This window comes from Pan paniscus, chromosome Y, assembly GCF_029289425.2.
Source record: "Pan paniscus chromosome Y, NHGRI_mPanPan1-v2.0_pri, whole genome shotgun sequence".
NCBI lineage: Eukaryota > Metazoa > Chordata > Mammalia > Primates > Hominidae > Pan > Pan paniscus.
The window spans coordinates 6,411,594-6,419,074 of NC_073273.2; positions in this window are offsets into that span (position 1 = coordinate 6,411,594).

Consider the following 7,481-nt stretch of genomic DNA (forward strand, 5'->3'; position numbering starts at 1 on the left):
TTTGGGTTGATTCCATTCCATTCCATTCCTTTCAAATAGGGTTGATTCCATTCCAGTCCATTCCATTCCATTCTATTCCATTCGGGTTGATTCCATTCCATTCCATTCCAGTACTTTCCATTAAATTCCATTCGTGTTGATTCCATTCCATTCCATTCCATTCCATTTGGGTTGATTCCATTCCATTCCATTCCATTTCATTCCATGCCATTCCATTCCATTCTATTCCATTCGGGTTGATTCCTTTCCATTCCATTCCATTACATATGACTTGATTCCATTCCATTCCATTCCATTCCATTCGGCTTTATTCCATTCCATTCCATTCCATTCCATTCCATTCAGCTGGATTCCATTCCATTCCATTCGATTCCATCCCATTCCATTCAATTCCATTCCATTCGTGTTGATTCCGTTCCATTCCATTCCATTCAATTCCATTCCATTCCATTCGGGTTGATTCCATTACATTGCATTCCATTCCATTCCATTCTTTTCGGGTCGATGCTGTTCCATTCCATTCCATTCCATTGCATTCCATTCCATTCCATTCGGAATGATTCCATTCCATTCCTTTGCATTCCAATCCATTCCATTCCATTCCATTCCATTCCACTCCTTTCCATTTGGGTTGATTCCATTCCATTCGATTCCTTTCCATTCGGGTTGATTCCACTCCATTCCATTCCATTCCATTCCATTCCATTCCATTCCATTCCATTCCATTCCATTCGGATTGATTCCATTCCATTCCATTCCATTCCATTCCATTCCATTCCTTTCCATTCCATTTCATTAGGGTTGATTCAATTCCATTTCATTCCATTCGTGTTTATTACATTCCACTCCATTCCATTCAATTCCATTTCATTCCAATCCATTCCGGTTCATTCCATTCCGTTCCATTCCATTCCATTGGGGTTGATTCCATTCCAGTCCATTCCATTCCATTCCATTCCATTCGGGTTGATTCCATTCCATTCCATTCCATTCCTATCCATTAAATTCCATTCGTGTTGATTCCATTCCATTCCATTCCATTCCATTTGGGTTGATTCCATTCCATTTCATTCCATTTCATTCCATGCCATTCCATTCCATTCTATTCCATTCGGGTTGATTCCATTCCATTCCATTCCATTACATATGACTTGGTTCCATTCCATTCCATTCCATTCCATTCGGCTTTATTCCATTCCATTCCATTCCATTCGGCTGGATTCCATTCCATTCCATTCGATTGCATCCCATTCCATTGAATTCCATTCCATTCGTGTTGATTCCATTCCATTCCATTCCATTCAATTCCATTAAATTCTATTCGGGTTGATTCCATTCCATTGCATTCCATTCCATTCCATTCTTTTCGGCTCGATTCTGTTCCATTCCATTCCATTCCATTCCATTGCATTCCATTCCTTTCGTGTTGATGCCATTCCGTTGCATCCCTTTCCATTCCACTCCATTCCATTCCATTCGGGTTGATTCCATTCCATTCCATTCCTATCCATTCGGGTTGACTCCATTCCAATCGATTCCATTCCATTCATTTCCATTCCATTCGGATTGATTCCATTCCATTCCTTTCCATTCCTTTCCCTTCCATTCCATTCGGGTTGATTCCATTCTTTTCCATTCCATTCGTTTTGATTCCATTCCATTCCACTCCATTTCATTCTATTCCATTCCTTTCGCGTTGACTCCATTCCATTCCATTCCATTCCATTCCATTCCATTCGGGTTCATTCCATTCCATTCCATTCCATTCCATTCCATTCCATTCCATTCCATTCCATTCGTGTTACATCCATTCCATTCCATTCCATTCAATTCCATTCCGGTTGATTTCATTCCATTCAATTCCTTTCCATTCGGGTTGATTCCATTCCATTCCATTCCATTCCATCCCTTTCCATTCTATTGGGATTGATTCCACTCCATTCCATTCCAATCCATTCATTTCCATTCCATTCCATTCGGGTTGATTCCATTCCATTCCATTCCATTCGTTTTGATTCCATTCCATTCCATTCCATTCCATTCCATTCCATTCCATTCCATTCCATTCCATTCGGTTTGATTCCATTCCAGTCCATTCCATTCCATTCCATTCCATTCCATTCGCGTTGATTCCATTCCATTCCATTCCATTCCATTCGGGTTGATTCCATTCCAGTCCATTCCATTCCATTCCATTCCATTCCATTCGGGTTGATTCCATTCCATTCCATTCCATTTCATTCGGGTTGATTCCATTCCATTCCATTCCATTCCATTCGGAATGATTCCATTCCATTCCATTCCATTCCATTCCATTCCATTCCGTTCCATTACTCTCGGGTTGACTCCATTCCATTCCATTCCGTTCCATTACATTCCATTCCATTTGGGTTGATTCCATTCCATTCCATTCCATTCCATTCCATTCCATTCCATTCCATTCGTGTTACATCCATTCCATGCCATTCCATTCCATTCCATTTGGGTTGATTCCATTCCATTCCATTCCTTTCCATTCGGGTTGATTCCATTCCATTCCATTCCATTCCATTCCTTTCCATTCCATTGGGATTGATTCCACTCCATTCCATTCGAATCCATTCCTTTCCATTCCATTCCATTCGGGTTGATTCCATTCCATTCCATTCGTTTTGATTCCATTCCATTCCATTCCATTCCATTCCATTCCATTCCATTCCATTCGGGTTGATTTCATTCCATTCCATTCCATTCCATTCCATTCCATTCCATTCCATTCGGTTTGATTCCATTCCAGTCCATTCCATTCCATTCCATTCCATTCCTTTCGGGTTGATTCCATTCCATTCCATTCCATTCCCTTGCATTGCATTCCATTCCATTCCGTTCCATTCCATTCGTGTTGATTCCATTTCATTCCATTCCATTCCATTCCATTTGGGTTCATTCCATTCCATTCCATTCCATTCCATTTCATTCCATGTCATTCCATTCCATTCTACTGCATTCGGGTTGATTCCATTCCATTCCATACCATTCCATTCCATTCGGATTGATTCCATTCCATTCCATTTCATTCCATTCCGTTCCATTCCTTTCGGGTTGACTCCATTCCATTCCATTCCATTCCATTCCATTCCATTCCATTACATTCCATTCGGGTAGATTCCATTCCATTCCATTCCATTCCATTCCATTCCATTCCATTCCATTCCAGTTGATTCCATTCCATTCCAATCCTTTCCATTCGGGTTAACTCCATTCCATTCCATTCCATTCCATTCCATTCCATTCCATTCCATTCGTTTTGGTTCCATTCCATTCCATTCCATTCTATTGCATTCCATTCCATTCGGGATGATTCCATTCCATTCCATTCCATTCCATTCCATTCCATTCCATTCCATTCCATTCGTGTTGATTCCATTCCATTCCATTCCATTCCATTCCATTCCATTCCATTTGGGTTGATTCCATTCCATTCCATTCCATTCCATTTTATTCCATGCCATTCCATTCCATTCCATTGCATTTGGGTTGATTCCACTCCATTCCATACCATTCCATTCCATTACATATGACTTGATTCCCTACCATTCCATTCCATTCCATTCCATTCCATTCCATTCCATTCCATTCCTTTCTGGTTGATTCTGTTCCATTCCATTCCATTCCATTGCATTCCATTCCATTACATTCAGTTTGATTCCATTTCATTCCATTTCATTCCATTCCATTCCATTCCGTTTGATTCCATTCCATTCCATTCCGTTCCATGCAATTCCATTCCATTCTATTCCATTCCATTCCATTCCATTCGGGTTGATACTATTCCATACCATTCTATTCCATTCCCTTCCATTCATGTTGATTTCATTCCATTCCATTCCCTTCCATTCCATTCAATTCGAGGTGATTCCATTCGTTTCCATTCCATTCCATTCCATTCCATTCCATTCCATTCCATTTGTGTTGATGCCATTCCATTCCATTCCATTCCTTTCCATACGGGTTTATGCCAGTCCATTCCATTCCATTCCATTCCAATCCATTCCATTCCATTCCATTCGGTTGATTCCATTGCATTCCTTTCCATTCGGGTTGATTCCATTCCATTCCATTCCATTCCATTACATTCGTGTTGTTTTCATTCCATTCCATTCCATTCCATTCCATCCCATTCCTTTCGGGTCGATTCTATTCCATTCCATTCCATTCCATTGCATTCCATTCCATTCCATTCCATTTCATTCCATTCCTTTAATGTTGATTCCATTCCATTCCGTTGCATTCCATTCCATCCCATTCCATTCCATTGCATTCCACTCCATTCGTGTTGATTCTATTCCATTCCATTGCATTCCATTCCATTCCTTTCAGGTTGATTCCATTCCTTTCCATGCCTTGTCATTCCATTCCATTCCATTCCATGCCATTCGAGTTGATTCCATACCATTCCATTCCATTCCATTCGATTGCATTTCATTCCTATCGTGTTGATTCCATAGCATTCCATTCCATTCCATTCCATTCCATTCCATTCCATTCCATTGCATTCCACTAAATTCGGGTTGATTCCATTCCATTCCATTGCATTCCATTCCATTCCGTAAGGATTGATTCCATTCCTTTCCATGCCTTGTCATTCCATTCCATTCCATTCCATGCCATTCGAGTTGATTCCATTCCATTCCATTCCATTCCATTCGGGTTGATTCCATTCCAGTCCATTCCATTCCATTCGGGTTGATTCCATTCCATTCCATTCCATTCCTTTCCATTAAATTCCATTCGTGTTGATTCCTTTCCATTCCATTCCATTCCATTCCATTCCATTCCATTTGGGTTGATTCCATTCCATTCCATTCCATTTCATTCCATGCCATTCCATTCCATTCTATTCCATTCGGGTTGATTCCATTCCATTCCATTCCATTACATATGACTTGATTCCATTCCATTCCATTCCATTCCATTCGGCTTTATTCCATTCCATTCCATTCCATTCCATTCCATTCCATTCCATTCGGCTGGATTCCATTCCATTCCATTCGGCTGGATTCCATTCCATTCCATTCGATTCCATCCCATTTCATTCAATTCCATTCCATTCGTGTTGATTCCATTCCATTCCATTCCATTCAATTCCATTCAATTCCATTCAGGTTGATTCCATTCCATTGCATTCCATTCCATTCCATTCTTTTCGGGTCGATTCTGTTCCATTCCATTCCATTCCATTGCATTCCATTCCATTCCATTCGGAATGATTCCATTCCATTCCATTGCATTCCAGTCAATTCCATTCCATTCCATTCGGAATGATTCCATTCCATTCCATTGCATTCCAGTCCATTCCATTCCATTCCATTCCACTCCATTCCATTTGGGTTGATTCCATTCCATTCCATTCTTTTCCATTCGGGTTGATTCCATTCCATTCCATTCCATTCCATTCCATTCCATTCCATTCCATTCCATACCATTCCATTCGGATTGATTCAATTCTATTCCATTCCATTCCATTCCTTTCCATTCCATTTCATTAGGGTTGATTCAATTCCATTTCAATCCATTCGTGTTGATTACATTCCACTCCATTCCATTCAATTCCCTTTCATTCCAATCCATTCCGGTTCATTCCATTCCATTCCATTCCATTCCATTCGGATTGATTCCATTCCAGTCCATTCCATTCCATTCCATTCCATTCCATTCGGGTTGATTCCATTCCATAGCATTCCATTCCTATCCATTAAATTCCATTCGTGTTGATTCCGTTCCATTCCATTCCATTCCATTTTATTTGGGTTGATTCCATTCCAATCCATTCCATTTCATTCCATGCCATTCCATTCCATTCTATTCCATTCGCGTTGATTCCATTCCATTCCATTCCATTACATGTGACTTGATTCCATTCCATTCCATTCCATTCCATTCGGCTTCATTCCATTCCATTCCATTCCTTTCCATTCCATTCCATTCGGCTGGATTCCATTCCATTCCATTCGATTCCATCCCATTCCATTCAATTCCATTCAATTCGTGTTGATTCCATTCCATTCCATTACATTCAATTCCATTCCATTCCATTCGGGTTGCTTCCATTCCATTGCATTCCATTCCATTCAATTCTTTTCGGGTCGATTCTGTTCCATTCCATTGCATTTCATTCCTTTCGTGTTGATTCCATTCCGTTGCATTCCTTTCCATTCCACTCCTTTCCATTCCATTGGGGTTGATTCCATTCCATTCCATTCCTTTCCATTCGGGTTGAATCCATTCCAATCCATTCCATTCCATTGATTTCCATTCCATTCGGATTGATTCAATTCCATTCCATTCCATTCCATTCCATTCCATTCCATTCCTTTCGGGTTGACTCCATTCCATTCCATTCCATTCCATTCCATTCCATTCCATTCCATTCCATTCCATTCGTGTTACATCCATTCCATTCCATTCCATTCAATTCCATTCCGGTTGATTCCATTCCATTCAATTCCTTTTCTTTTGGGTTGAATCCATTCCATTCCATTCCATTGCATTCCTTTCCATACCATTGGGATTGATTCCACTCCATTCCATTCCAATCCATTCCTTTCCATTCCATTGCACTCGGGTTGATTCCATTCCATTCCATTCCATTCGTTTTGATTCCATTCCATTCCATTCCATTCGGGTTGATTCCATTCCATTCCATTCCATTGCATTCCATTCGGGTTGATTCCTTTCCAATCCATTCCATTCCATTCCATTCCATTCCATTCGGGTTGATTCCATTCCATTCCATTGCATTGCATTCCATTCCATTCCGTTCCATTCCATTCGTGTTGATTCCATTCCATTCCAGTGCATTCCATTCCATTCCATTCCATTTGTGTTGATTCCATTCCATTCCATTCCATTCCATTTCATTCCATGCCATTCCATTCCATTCTATTGCTTTCGGGTTGATTCCATTCCATTCCTTTCCATTCCATTCCATTCGGATTGATTCCATTCCATTCCATTCCATTCCATTCCGTTCCATTCCTTTCGGGTTGACTCCATTCCATTCCTTTCCATTCCATTCCATTCCATTCCATTCGGGTTGATTCCATTCCATTCCATTCCATTCCATTCCATTCCTTTCCATTCGGGTTGACTCCTTCCATTCCATTCCATTCCATTCCATTCGTTTTGATTGCATGCCATTCCATTCCATTCTATTCCATTCCATTCCATTCGGGTTGATTCCATTCCTTTCCATTCCATTCCAATCCATTCCATTCCATTCCATTCGGTTGGTTCCATTGCGTTCCTTTCCATTCGGGTTGATTCCATTCCACTCCATTCCATTCCATTCCATTCCATTACATTCGTGTTGTTTCCATTCCATTCCATTCCATTCCATTCCATTCCATTCCATTCCATTCCATTCCTTTCAGGTCGATTCTATTCCATTCCATTCCATTCCATTGCATTCCATTCCATTCCATTCCATTTCATTCCATTCC